Below are 14,953 nucleotides of genomic sequence, written 5' to 3' on the forward strand. Positions count from 1 at the left end.
GGTACAAACATACATCAAAAGAAGGAAGACGAAAAACGATTTTCTTCAGGAAACACAAATGATTAGCTCAGAGGCCAGGCGTTACAAAAGAGGTGGAAGATGCATGGCACTACATATTTAGCCGTCGCAAGGGGGCTCTTAATTTGGATACATCTCAGAGTCCCATTCTAGCCTCACGTGGAGATTGTTGACAAAAGGGGTGATATATCATGCTGACAGACAATTGGAGGAGAAAGATGTGACGATTCTCAATATATATGTCCCCAATGTAGATCAGCAGCATTTTTTGAGAGCTTAGCACCACACCTGTTGAGTGTTCTCCACTAATCCTTGATTGTTGGGGGAGGTTTTAACTACACAGTGGACACAATCCTCAATATATCACACCCACCCTTGCCTAATGCTGAGATCCAAAAATTAGCTAAGGGACTCTGTGCTTGTATGACAGAATGAAGCCTCTTGGAGGCTTGGAATATCCTCTATCCCTGCAGTTGCAAATACTCCTATCACTCAGGAGTGCATGAGCTGCACGTGTGGGTAGATAGATTTCTGTGTAGCACAGCTATATAGGAGAGGGTGGTGGATGCAGAGTATCTGGCAAGAACTCATTTGGACCATAATCTTCTGTTGCTGACGCTTAATTGGGAAACTCCCAGAATGGTGATTCTGAGTTGGTAACTCAACATTGAGCTACTGGAGGACCCAGTGTTCACAGAGGGGCTGGGGTGGCCATTAGAAATTATGTTACTGAAAACACAGGAACAGGGGAATCCCCCTTGATGGATTGGGAAGAATATGAGGGCCTTGCATCGCTGCAACATCTGGGATCCAGGTGCAGCTTAAAGCTGCTTCAAGGTTTGGGAAAGTAGCAGTTGAGGATCCCTCCAGAGCCAACACTGCAGGAGAAGCAGGAATCACTGCTAACTCTTATAGAGTGCCTGAGATTATGATTATCACAGATTACATTAACAAAACTCATAATGATTAGGATACAGCTGGTAGATTGCTTGCATGGCTGGCTAAACCCTGAAAGAAAGAGGCTCTTGATTTTTTTAATTAAAACTGCAGCTGGGCCTTTGGTGCATACATAGATGGGAATGAATGAAGCATTTAGAGATTGCTACAGGCAGCTATATGCCCCTACTGGAGGTTCATAGTGTGCAGCGAAATATGACTATGTAATAAATGTAAAACCCCATCGACTGCCTACTGTAGAGGGTGAAATTCTTTGAGGGAATATAACTGAGCAGGAAGTCAGGGGGGGAGAAATGGCGAGAGGAAGGTGCTGAGCAGGGATGGGATAACCATTGAATGCTATGCTGCATATGGTGAGCAACTAACTCCCCACCTAGTAACAGTGTACATGTTCAGGTATCTGTGTAGACTGCCATCAATATTGTGAGCCATTGATCACAATATTATCTAAACCAGGCAGGAACAGTGAGAATGTGGTCTCGTTCAGTCGGCTGCCCAAATGAACGTGGATTACAAGAGTATTAGCTGGAAACTGGCCAATAGGCTTCTACCTTATTCCTTTGCGTAGCACAACTTTGAATATAAAGTAGCTGGTTCAGCTACTGCATCATCCTATGCCGGACTGCCCCACGTCTCTAGCACTGGTGATGGATATATAAAAGGCCTTAGACTCTCTGCAGTGGGAATTCCTGTACGTGGTGATGGCCGGCATGACCTCAGCAGTGGATTTGTTTACTGGACGAGACTGCTATATACTAATCTGATGGCCCAAGTGAAGACCGGCTGCATAATTTCAGAGTGATATCCATGGGCAGAGGAACGTGACAGAGTTGCCCGGTGTCATCAGTGCTATCTGCAATGGCTCTTGAACCACTAGCTTGACCTATCTGGCAGGACAATTACTACTGCAGACAAATGATCAATGGGATCCTGCTGTATCTGTCACTCCATGCGGACAACATTATGCTGGCATATGCGTGGAACAGCAGAGGATGTGGATGGGGAGCTTTTGGGGCTCTGTTAGACCTGTCAGTCTTAGGGTGGTCTTCCTCTAAACTTTTTGCATGCTTGCCTCCAACTTTGCATTCATTTTTGTTGGACTTTACCACTGCTAATCAGTGCTAAAGAGCTTGTGCTCATCCCCCTAAACAAGTCTGTAGTAAAGTGCACTACATATGCCCATGGCCTGTAAATTATGCGCCGCATTTGCGTCGTTTTTTGACGCAAAAACGGCTCAAACTTGCAAAATGCCATTGTATTTTGTAGGTTTGCGCCGTTTTGCGTCTAAAAGCGGCGCAAATGCGGCGCTAAAAAAAGTATAAATACGGGCCTAAATGCCACTAGTGGGCCTCCAGCATTGATTGTGCCACCCACTGAAGTAGCCCTTTAAACATGTCCCAGGTCTGCCACTGCAGCCTGAATACAGTGTAAGTTTGAGGCATTTTGAAACCTCTTGCCAAGCCTTACACTCCCCTTATATTACATTTAACTCACCCCTTACATTTAAGTCATTTAAGTCACCCCTAACATAGGCTCTAGGTATCCTTTAGGTTAGTGTGCTGTTTTTTTTAAAGGCAGGGCATGTACTTTTTGGTTTTACATGTCCTCTTAGTGAAAAACTCACAAATTAGTTTTTCACTTCTGTGAGGCCTACCCATCTCATAGGATAACATTGGAGATTCCTTATTACTTTTAATAAGCTGTAATTCCTGACTGGGAGAAGGTAGTACCTATGGAATTGTAACGATAAATCCTCTTTATAGGAAAAGTCAAATTTATTGTTACAAATTTGAAAATGCCACTTTTAGAAAGCTGGCATTTTCTTGTTCTTAGCCATGTGTGCCTGAAGCCTGTCTATGATCTCTTGTCTGAGATGGGTGGTAGTTGGGCTTTGTGTAGTCCCTTTAGGCAGCCACACACAATGGGAGCTTAGGTGTGAATTGATGGTCCTTGGTAGGCCATCAGGACAGGATGGGAGACAGAAGCTGGACACAGCCTCATACTTACACCTAATAGAATATGTCCTGTCCCCACACAAAGGGCTGCATACTCCCCTGGAGTAAGTCTGGAGCCAGGCAGCAAGGAAGGACCTCTGTGCACTTCAAAGACTCATTTGAAGTCACCCCCACTTCAAAGACACCACTGGGTATAGGAACTAGACCTCAGACCCTACCACTTCAGTACACTTCTAGACCTGTGGATACTGTGCCAGGAAGAAGGACTGCTGTGCTGCTGAAGGACTGCCTTTCTGCTGGACTGCTTTCCTGCTGTGCTGACCTGCTGCCTGCTGCAGTCCTTGCCTGGGTAAGAAGGACTGGACCCACATCACTTGAACCCAGAACCCACGGTGACTCCAAGGGCCATCTAACTGGTTGTCTGTTTTCTAAAGTCTCAGGGGCAAAAAAGGCTTCCAACTTATCTCCATCTACACCTGGACTCTGCCATCTGAGTCTGCCCTGCCTAGGGAGTGGCTTATGGTGTTAGCTGCAGCTGAAATAACCATTGCTTTGCAGATCAGAACTAACGCATCATCCCTTTTGCGTGGATTGCAACTGGCTCATGGCCCCACTGCCTAGATCAGAGTCAACACATCACCTCTCCATTGCAGATCGACCACAGCACACCACTTCAGGTACTGCTGTATCTTGGATGTGACGCATTCCTGCTGTTGCATGGAGAAAATAGATGCATCTTTGCTACTGCATGGGAAAGATCAACGCATCGCCACTACTGTGGGAATTAACACCGATGCACTGCATGACCATGCTCTCTGCATCTTCAACGTCAATGCAATCAGGATTAAGGTACATTTGTTCAGTAGGCCTCATTAGGTCTCTGTGGCCGGCCGCGGTTCATCGAGGTCAGCCTGAATGTTTGACTTTGTCCAGATCCGGCACGACCAGATGGCCCCAGTTGGCACTTTTTTCTTCTAAGCATGTATCTACAGTTTATTCTTTAAAAATTCATAACTCAAGTTCTACTTATTTAATTTTTGTTGTTTGGGTCTTGTTTTATTTAATAAATTAAGCTCTATTTGTCAGAGCAGGTGTGGTATCTTTTTGTGTGGTGTTTTCACTGTTTTACTGTCTGAAGTGTTGCATACATACTTTACACATTGCCTCTTAAGTTAAGGCTGACTGCTCTGTTTCAAGCTACCAGAGGGTGAGCACAGGTTAATTTAGGGTGTGTTGGTGTCTCACTCTCACTAGAATTGTGGTTCCTGCTTGCTCAGGGTGCAACCCCTCTGGCAACAAGAGACCCAATTTCTAACAGGCTCTTGAACAGTTTGGAACGTTACTCGGTCTGTGGGTTAATTGGGAGAAGTCTTGCACTTACCAAATAAAGGCCCCTGAGACAGGTGACAGGATGAAGGCACTACGGAGTGACATATACCTGGAACCAGTTACAATAAATTACTTGTGGGTTATGCATTTACCAAATGGTAGATTGGTTGCTGGGTGGCAACACTGTAGTGGCCAAAGTCTCACTATGTCAGTCCATTAGATTCTGGTGCTGAATCCCACTGCAGGTAAAGGCAGGATCGCCTTATCGAAGATGGTCCTCTTCCTAAGATTGTTGTATTTCTTTACAACTTGTCTGGTACAGGTTCCAAGAAAACTTTACATAGACATTGATGTCTTCCTGCTTCAGCTTATATAGGGGCCCCAGCAGAGGAGAACTGCACTTGAAAAGCTAAGGTTGCCAACTGCTGAGGGGGGAATGGCTGTTCTGGATTTGGAACTCTATTATCTGGTGACACAGCTGCAGTAGGCGGCTCATTGGTGAGATTGTTGGCTGGGTGCCCAATGTGGAGATGAAGCTGCAGCTTCTTGGTTGTACCCAGCCAAGAAGCCTCACCAACTGAGCGAGGAAATATTGGTCACAACTTTGCCTTGTGTGTTGCCCCGGGCTTTGCAACACACATGTACTTGGGCAACATATGTCGCCATGCTCCTACTGACAGCACTTTAACTTTATCACTTTGGCACCTTCAGGTCTTGCGAGGGGTCTCCTTTTTAGCCTCATATTCTCTCTCCGGTGCTGTTGACAGGACGATCTGTTTCTTTTAATATGTTGTGGTTTGTTAACTATGAAGTGTATACTTAGAGTGGCATGGTACGCATGCTGACACGCTGAGTAGGTGTTTCAGGATTGCACCAGTTGATTAGTGGCTGCGATGGACAATAACGTTGAATCTTTACTTGTGCGTGTGCAGAGAGCTGCATACAGTGCTGCTTATGTTGATACCTTGCTATGTATTGGGTATTTAAAGATTTGGCAGTTGCTGGACGTTTATAAATGGAAAAACTCAACAAAGTATTTTTTTTTTAAAATGTAACTAATCTATGTGAATCACCCCCCAAGAGTTTTATTTACCTAGGAAGTCAGAAATCTGTGTAAATAAATTATCACTAGATCTGTAACTTTCCATTAAATGCATGTGAATCTGACTCTTTGATCTACATTTTTCTGGTTTAAAAATCTTAAATGAATAAGGATAATTTTTACATCAGGAAAGTCCATAAACTTCAATCCTGGATGTCCAAAAGTTTTGTTCTGTCAACCAAATTGGTAAGGGCAGAGAGAGTAGTATAGTAGACTCCCACTAATATATTAATGCCTAGTACGTGGGTAATTGGTCCTTTAAGAGTCTTTTAAAATCATGTAGCGCCTTAAATGTAATTTTTTGTTAGGTTAAGAAGTAAAATTCGTAAGCAAGCACTTTATCAACATTTATATAAGGTCACCTAGTATTTGCCAGCTATGCTTTCTGTGAAATGCTGCCTGAAAGTACAAAACATAAAAACTTGATCTTAAATAACACACACTTGGACAATAGTTACTGTTGTTTCTTTAAAACCATTATTGTCTCAGGTTGCCAGTGATTGAACATTAATTGTAGTCCATATTGCAAATATCTAAATTGTTTCATATGTGATGTCTTATACAAGTACTTGCCTTTAACAAAAATAGTTTGGATTTTTGGACTTATAGTTTTGCTGATCCAATTAGAAGCAAAGGCTTGAACCTAAAAGCATTCAAAGTGATGCTTCACTACTACCTGAGGATATCACAGCTGTTCAAGTGGTGGTCTAATTTTATGCATTTAAGTACTCGCAGTATTGTTATTCATATACCAAATTCAAGACTTCCAGTCCCAGAGTGCATAGAATAAAAATAGGAGTAAATTACCACTCAGACCATGTTGCAGCAAATACAATTCAAAGAAAACGAATTTACAATCTTATTTGCCTGCTAGTAAACTGTACCTTTTAAGGAGCCAGCTGAATATCATGTTCAAACATGTATGTTGCACTCCACTTTACAATTCAGCATTATTCAGATAGTGGCATACTATTCTATAGACAAAATATGCACTAGAATGCCTAGTCAGACTCAGACCAATTTCTCAGTTCACTTCACAAAAATGTAACCCCTCAAACTCACCAAATGTCACACAATTGTTGTGTCGAATGCCGGGGAATGTAGTCATAATGACACACAGACTTTGATTACAGTGAACATTCTATCAGTGGGTCATCACTACTTTTTAAGAACTAATTTGCATCACAACGGCGACAGTGACATCAACAAGGACCATACAATTACCTGCCTACTTCTATGGCCCCCTTTACCAGTTCACACACACACATGGTCTGACCCTGCAAGACTGGCACAACACCACATTCTTCTAAAAACATGAAAAGAAACCAAACATCTCATGTCTCATGTGACGTTAATGTCTTAACCCTCATCCTCAAATAAATGCACTTTTAGCATAATAGGGTAGATCAAACAACAGCACATCTACTGTTTGTAGTCTCAGTACCAAGCAGTTAGAGTGGGATGGACACAGAGGTTATAACGGGTGAATTCCCCTGTTAGACAGGTCACCAGAGTGGCTTCATATGAGGAGCCAGACGTCCACCAATATACTTTCTTCTATCGAGTGTCCATCTCACTCCATTCCTCCCCTGGACACCTCCTCAGCCTCTCCCGTCAGAAATGTTAGCATCACTAGGCGTGGGCAGAAAGCCATCTCTAGGCTCTTCTGGAGCCATGAGACATCATGCCTCGTATCACAGAACTTCTTGAAGAATGACACATTTCTCATGACTTCTTCTCCTCCTCCTCTGAGCACCAGATCCTCTAGCATCAAGTCCAATATCATTGCTTATCAACAACAGGCCCTATTGTTCTGAACAAGCTGTCTCTGTAACACCTGTTTGTAATCCAGAAGGTCAGGTGTCCAGCTGGGATGGTGCTGGATGACTTTGAGGATGGTTCGTCCCATGTATAGTTGTCTGGTGACCTGCCTGTCATCACATGATGGGCCTTCCTCTACTTCCAAACAAAGGAATATACTGCTTGTTCTAAAGATTGGTGGTTAGCAGGGGCAATCCGTACAATCTTTGTTATTGTGTGCATGTAAGGCTTGACCTCAGCATTGGCCTCAGGCCATTGAGGGGTTATTTTTCAATAGGAAATATTCAGCAACTTGAGACAGTGAGAGCATTTTTTAAACTGAAATAGAGGTCCATTGTCTGTTTGTCATTCCTTCCATAGCCCATTCGTAGGGATCATATTCTCTAGTTATACGATGACCTCTCTAGAGGATGTCATGGCTGCAATCTTCACCTCTGGGTTCTTAGAATAATCATACACCAGCTTATCTGAAAGTCTACCAAAACTGCCACTTGCTCACACCCGCAGCTCCCTAGGATTGTCTTCCGTAGTCACCAGAGTGGGGGAATCTGGAATCCCTGCTGCTTGATGGAGGACATTTTGTCAGCAGAGCCTCCACAAGCTCATAAAGTCATGGAAACCATTCTTTATTTCTGAGCCAACCCTCTCCATAATGAGCAAAGTGCACCTTGCTCACAGTGAGGTCTTTAGAAATGACTGATCTGTGGGCTCTGAGTAGACAGTCTTTGGCTGTGGCAACAAGTTAATTTCTAACATTATACAAGACGTTCAGCACCTTCGGTGCCTCAGGGATTCAATTTGACCTGTGATCCTTTAACATAGCCTAGTTCCCCCTCTGGACCCCACTCAGAGCCATCTGCACACATTCATCACTTCCGTGGATTCTCAAATTCTGTCTAGTGATATTGGTAGCTAATGTGGCCTTTCCACTACCTAATTTACATATCCCTCTGTTACTAGGGCCGTTGCTTCTTCTTCTGGTGTGGCAGACCTCAGTTGTCTTAAAAGGTAGTCTGCTGGTTTTGTATGCTGGGTTTGTATTCAACCCTAAGCTAAATCTCTGGGGGTAGGCATAGGCTATTGGGGCCATTTTCTGCACGCCTGCTGTTGTGACAGAACTGCCCCTCGCTATATTGCGCTTTGGCCAGCTCGAAGTATATCATTGTGGTGCCAGCTGACAAAGCTTCATTGGTCTACATGAATGCATTCTTGTGTGTTTTGTCACAGGACCATGAAGTGGATGACTTTGTTAGATCTCTGAGAGGGCTTGTTAGCGAAGCAAGGAGTATTAGTTGAGGGGCATAAGAACCCACCTCAAATAATAATCACAATCCTTGTCAGGTGGAAAGGTCACTAAATATATCCATGATTAACGCTCTGGTAGCTTGAAATAAAGCAGTCAGGCTTAACTTAGAGGCAATGTGTAAAGTATTTATGCAGTACTCAAACAGGAATAAAGTGAAATCACAACTAAAAAAAAAACTAATATCAATTTAGTAAATAGAGAATATTGTAATAATAAAATGGCAGAGAAATGACATAAATCCAACCAAAAGACCCAGAGATATGATTTGTTAAAGTCTGAATTAAAAATAACACCAAAAACCACAAAGTTTCAACCATGCTAGACGAGGTCAAAGTCAAAATTTAAGGACAACCGCAATGGAATGCAGGCCAGATATAGCGACAAGGTTCATTGTACTCACTTTTTCTGGAGGAAAAGTGGTCATTGTCAAGACGCCAACGCGGCAACTTGCAAGCCGGACCTGATGCAGGGGTCGAGGATGGTGGGCTACTGAAGGGAGTGTCCCAGCACGGTTGTCGATGAAGATGCGAAAACTCAGAGAAGGTGAAGTCCATAGTTTGTGCCCTAGAAGGTCTCAACATCAACATTGACGGGTTGCTGCTCATCACTGGTTGGGGGAATCTTTCTAGATTTGGGCTTAGAAAGTCCCAGCTTTTGCTGTTTGGATAGGAGGAGTACGCTCTAACATCAGCCAAGATTTCAGAACTGGAAGGCATCACTTTCGGTTAGGGATAACTCCAACAGAATCAAGCAGCAGGGTCCAAGACAAGTCAAGTTGGAACTGGTCAGCTGGACAGTTACAGGAAAACACCTCTGGAAACTTGTATCCCTGTAGCTCAAACATGGAGTCAGCCAACTGACCCTTGTAGTTACTTCTTGTTGCGGCCTCAGCTGAGTGGCATATGCTGCCTTCTTGCAGCATCGGCAGTGGGAGCTTCCTGGCAGCACCTGTGGGCCAGAGCTCTCCTGTATTAGGCTTACCTTGCGCTTAGTCCATAGGTGCACACCTCCATAGTGGTGTTCTGGGCTATGGGGAGAAATGGCAGTATACTTGAGGCCACGCTGCTGGCCCTTCTGCTTCCCAGAATTTCTATGTTTGGATTCTGGGAAGACAATGTAGATTCCCAATCCAAAATGGCAGACACCATTTTGGTTTTTGAGTCTTCCCAAACAAATATGGAGGCTTCTCTTGAATTCCATGTCCTCTTCCAGTTCCAGGGCTATTTAAGGGAGAAATTTCCAGACACTCATTGCATTTCAATGTTTTGAGTGTTTACCATTGTGTTTCCTCACTCCTGATCTTCGCTGTTCCTCAGCAGTTCCTGCTCCTTTCTCCACATGTCCATCCCGCTTTCTTTCTCTTGATCCAGTACCTAGTCCTCTGCTGTCCTTTAGCCTTCAGCCTTCTACTGGTTCTTTGAGAATGTCTACTGGGAGCCTCACCATCATCTTGGAGGTTTGTTGCCTTCAGGCTTTTTCCTCCTCGGGGCTCTTTCTAGGGGCCGCTTTCCTGCTTGGCATTTCCTAATGTTGGAGGCTACGTAATGACTGGAAGGGGTCACCCATACCTCTGGCAGACTAAGACTTACTTGACCAGACACCGATACAACCTAGAAGAGCTCGCTTGACCAGCCCTTTCATTGTCTCTTGATTCAGTGCCTTCTTGGGTCCTGGGTTCAAGGCAAGCAGATCCAGTCTTCCTTCCACATTCAGAGGGCAGGGCAGTCCTTCTTCTGATCTTGACAGGTCTAAGAGTGTTCTAAGGAGGGTACTAGAGGTGCCACATTTATGCCCAATTCCAGCCTATTGCTAGGGAAAAATCCTGGTCACTCTGTAACCAATGAGGTAAGAGTTCCTTCGGGTGACCCTGTAGTGTGGTTAGTTTTACATATCCTTTGCACATTAGCTTCAGGCTTTAGGCCTTTGTGCACTTTGCCCTGGATGTATTTTATTCATTTGCTTGCAGCTTAGAGCCTCTGTGCACTTTGCTCTAAATGCTTTTTATTAGGCTTCGTACTGTTATTTTTTAAATAGCCAGTTCTACGGTCTTGTTTTATATTCATATCACACTGTTTAGCCTACTTCAGCACTGGAGTTCTCCATAACACATTCCTGTTCACTCTATGCTTCAGTCAAGGATACAGTCTGGTACATTGCCGATAGACGTGGTAGGAGTTTAGTCTTTGGCATTCCTGCGTAGGGACATTTTGTGATCACGCTGACATGTTAGTTATAAAATCACTTCCTTGACCCAATACACGCAAGAGGGAGATTCCGACCAGGGAACCACAACTAGACGCTGACTGCCTCGTTGCAGATGCTGAACCAAGATCACAGGTCTTTGCTCAGGTATGAGGGCTGATGTCTCCCCAGTGATTCAGAAAGGCAAGTTAGAAGCTTAACATGCTGTGCTCGAAATAGATCAAGCAGAGGGAGAGTAGAAACTATTAGACACGATGATAGCTTTGTTCTTATGTTTTACTCTCCTGGTGACTATTTCAATCCTACTGTGTTGTATGGTTCTGGTTATTGCGGCTCACGCCTTATTATCTAAAATACAGTCGTTTTATTAAAACATTATATAAAACCTATACTGTCTTTGTCATTTGTATATGAGATCATACTGTAAATGAGAGAGTTGGTTTGGATCTGAGTGACCACGACTTCCCTGAGAAGTTCCAAAGATGTCATGCGCTCGGCTGCCCAATCATCTCTTCCCCGTGGGAGAAATGAGGCACTGCTAGTTAGCCGGAGCAAAAACCGGATTTAGGGTGACAGAGTTCTTTACACGTGGGTCAGACTCAGTCCCCCACACCGTTATCAATCCTGCTGCCTAGAAATCCAGTAGTCTCATTTAGGATAATGAGAGCCCACGCGACAACCCTATGCACTTTTGCAGCACTTTCTGTGTATTTACTGTAAACTATCTCACAGTGCCCCTCCCTACCTAATCCAATATGGTGAAACCTTTCTTCCCTTCAGAGGTACCTCAGTTTTTGAAAAGTACCAAGGTTCCTCCATGCCTGTGGATCGGTGACATAATATTGATCCAGCAAATATCGTGAATATTGGAAATGAAATACAAAGAACAAAAATATCGACTCCATATAAACCACTATAAAAATCACTAATATCGAGCACACAAATATCTGACAAAACGATTTTCATATATTTATTGATCGCAAAAAGATTGGGAACATAAATATCATTGCCTATAAATAAACATATAAAATGTCAAACATACTGATTACCACATTATCGACTCAAAATTATCATCGTAGCAACGAATAAATCCATAAAACATACACCCAAACACCAGTTTTAACCTAAACCAATTACTTCAAAGAAACCCTTAGCTTATATATCATCTAAATAAATAAAAATATATTACATCCCCCAAAAATTAAACATAACCCCCCAAAAATAGTACTCCTAAGAATCTACAATAACTACGCAAAAATATTATTAACTAAAAACATTTAAATACAAACAATATAAAATATTATATAACACCAAAAAATTCATATTTGAATACAAGCAAGTATGTATAATACTACATAAAGAAATAAAGAAAACATAAATTAGCGTTTACCAAACAAGGATTTAAGTAATTACATTTTTTTTATTATACTAAACCAACCCAAAAAAAACACTATAAAGAACGTTAACTAATAAAATGACTCAAGCAATTAAACAAACAATATAAAAGACACACTCATTAAGGCAAATAATCACTCTAAACATGACAAACACTGCAAGAGGAGAAAACTCTATTGGATTCTCGCAACAAACCATAATAAATGCAAATATACATCTCTACAACTACTTATTCAAGTAAGTAATACTTCTATTTAAACTAAAAATTAAATGTGACAAAACTAAAAAAAAGCAATTATTTAACAAGAAGATAGTAACACACTCTATTTTACTCGTTTTACACAGACTACCTAAAAGAAAAATAGAACCTTTAAACCAACAAACTGCTAGAAAATCTTAACTATAACAAGCCACCAAGAATATTTAATAAAGTAAGTATTCATACAAAATAAATTATAAACACCCAAACAGCGACCAAAAATAAACCTAACACCACAAACTAGCAAAAATTCCTCTTTCAACAGAAAAGAAACACCTGCTCCATATTAAAATAAGCTGACAAAAAAAGCATAAAAACCCTGCTTAACATCTCAATAAAACATACATCAGTAAAAAAATAAAAGTAACTGCATATTTAAATGTATAATTAACTAATATGCAAAAGTTAAACTATGCGTATTAAGTCACATGGGCTACCCCTACAGACAAGAAAGCATACTCAAAGCAGGGCAAATAAAAAAACGGTCAATCTAAAATAGAATTATTGTTTTGTTAAAAGCTGAATCTCATCTTTAACCCCTCGGGTGCCCTGGACGTAATGGTTACGTCCTCAGCAGCATCGCTCGGGTGTCGAGGACATAACCGTTATGCCCAGCCACCGGCCCTCGGGGAAGTGCTAGCGCTCCCCCGAGGGCCTGGCAACCCCTTGCCCTGGACAGGGATGGAAGGGGAATCGCTACCCCTTCCACCCCCGATCCCCCGTGGCACCTGATGATGTCCGCGCACTATCGCACGCTGACCTCATCAAAGGCCGTGAGCTTCCAGCGCAAAAGCATTTCCCCTCCAATCACATGGAGGGGGCGAGAGAGGCATGAAAGGAGAGGAACAGCCTTTTCTCTCCTTTCATGTCTCTCTCTGCATTTCTGCTCCCGATCGTACCGCCCACTAGACACCAGGGAATGTCTTTTTTTTATGTTGTTGAATAAGGGGAGCATCCCCCTGGGCAAGGGCTGCTCCCCATGGGGGCAAAATATTTTTAGGCCTTTTCTGCCCCCATGGGGGCAGATCAGACTATTATAATTAGGCCGATCTGCCCCAAGGGGGGCAGAAACCCCTAGACACCAGGGATCTTTTTTCATTTAATTTTGTGCATTATACATGGGGAGAAACCCCTTAGGCAAGGGCCGCTCCCCTGGGGAGGCAAATTGTTTTTATGCCATTTCTGCCCCACTTGGGGGCAGATTGGCCTATTTTTATTAGGCCAATCTGCCCCCAAGGTGGGCAGAAACCACTAGACATCAGGGATTTTTTTTTATGGCAGTTTCACGTGAGGGGAGTGATCCCTTAGGCAACGGTCACTCCCCTGGGGGGGGACAAATTTATTTTAGGCCATTTCTGCAACCCTTGGGGACAGATCAGCCTATTGTAATTAGGCTGATCTGCCCCCGGTGGGGGCAGAAACCCCTAGACAACAAGAACCATTTTTTTACGTTTATTTAATTTTTTATATGTGGGGAGCGACCCCTTAGGCAAGGGTCACTCCCCTGGGGGGCAAATTGTCTTAAGGCCTTTTCTGCCCCTCTGGGGGCAGATCAGCCTATTATAATTAGGGACAGAATCCCCTAGACACGAGGGATCTTTGTTTTTTTGTGTGTATTTTGTGCTTTACAGATGGGGAGCGACCCTCTAGGCAAGGGTCGTTCCCCTGGGGGGCAGATTTGTTTTAGGCCATATCTGCACCCCTTGGGGCAGAAAGGCCTATTTTTATTAGGCCGAGCTGGCCCCAAGGCCCCGGGGATTTCATTTTGCCCCAATTTCACGCAAGGGGAGCGACCCCTTAGACAAGGGTGTTTCCCCTGGGGGCAGTGGGACAAATTTATTTCAGGCCATTTCTGCTCCCCTTGAGGGCAGATAGGCCGTTTTCTATTACGCTGATCTGCCCCCAGGGGGTGGAGTAGAAACCACTTAGGCACCAGGGATTGTTGTGTGTGTATGTTTTGTTTGGGGGGGCAGCCCCTTGGGCAAGAGTCACTCCCCATGGGGGCATATAACTGTTGGCCATATCTGCCTCCTTTGGGGGCAGTTTGGCCTATTTTTGGAAGGCAAGCCCACCAGAGACCAAGGAAGGTTTTTTTGTTTTGTTTTAAAGGATGGGAGTATAACTATACCCCCACCCCAAATAAATGGGGCCAAAGTGATTGTGCCCACCGGTTGGCAGATGGGGCAATTAAAAAAAAAATAGTGGAATGGTGGCTACCAACCAGTATGGGCATGGTTATGCCCCCACCTCAACTGAAGGGGGTAACTGTCTTTCAGCTCTCCCCCTGCACACTAAAACATCTTATCCAATGGCGATCAAGAAGACATTTCATTATTTTGGGTTTTGGTTTTACATTTGGACCATGAGAGCTTGGCTAACTCTCAAAATCGTCTCACTTGGAATAGTGAGGGTTGCACTTTTTGGACTTTGAGATGCTGCCATGTAGAAAAATCCTCAAGACCTAGGCACATCTGAAAACTAAACATCTGGGTGAGTCCAGGGTGGGGTGCTTCACATGCACCATGCACCATTTTCTTACCCACAATGCCCTGCAAACCTTCAACTTTGCTGGAAATCACAAATTTTTCCCACATTTTTATCATGGAACC

Source organism: Pleurodeles waltl, chromosome 1_1 (assembly GCF_031143425.1).
Source record: "Pleurodeles waltl isolate 20211129_DDA chromosome 1_1, aPleWal1.hap1.20221129, whole genome shotgun sequence".
Lineage (NCBI taxonomy): Eukaryota > Metazoa > Chordata > Amphibia > Caudata > Salamandridae > Pleurodeles > Pleurodeles waltl.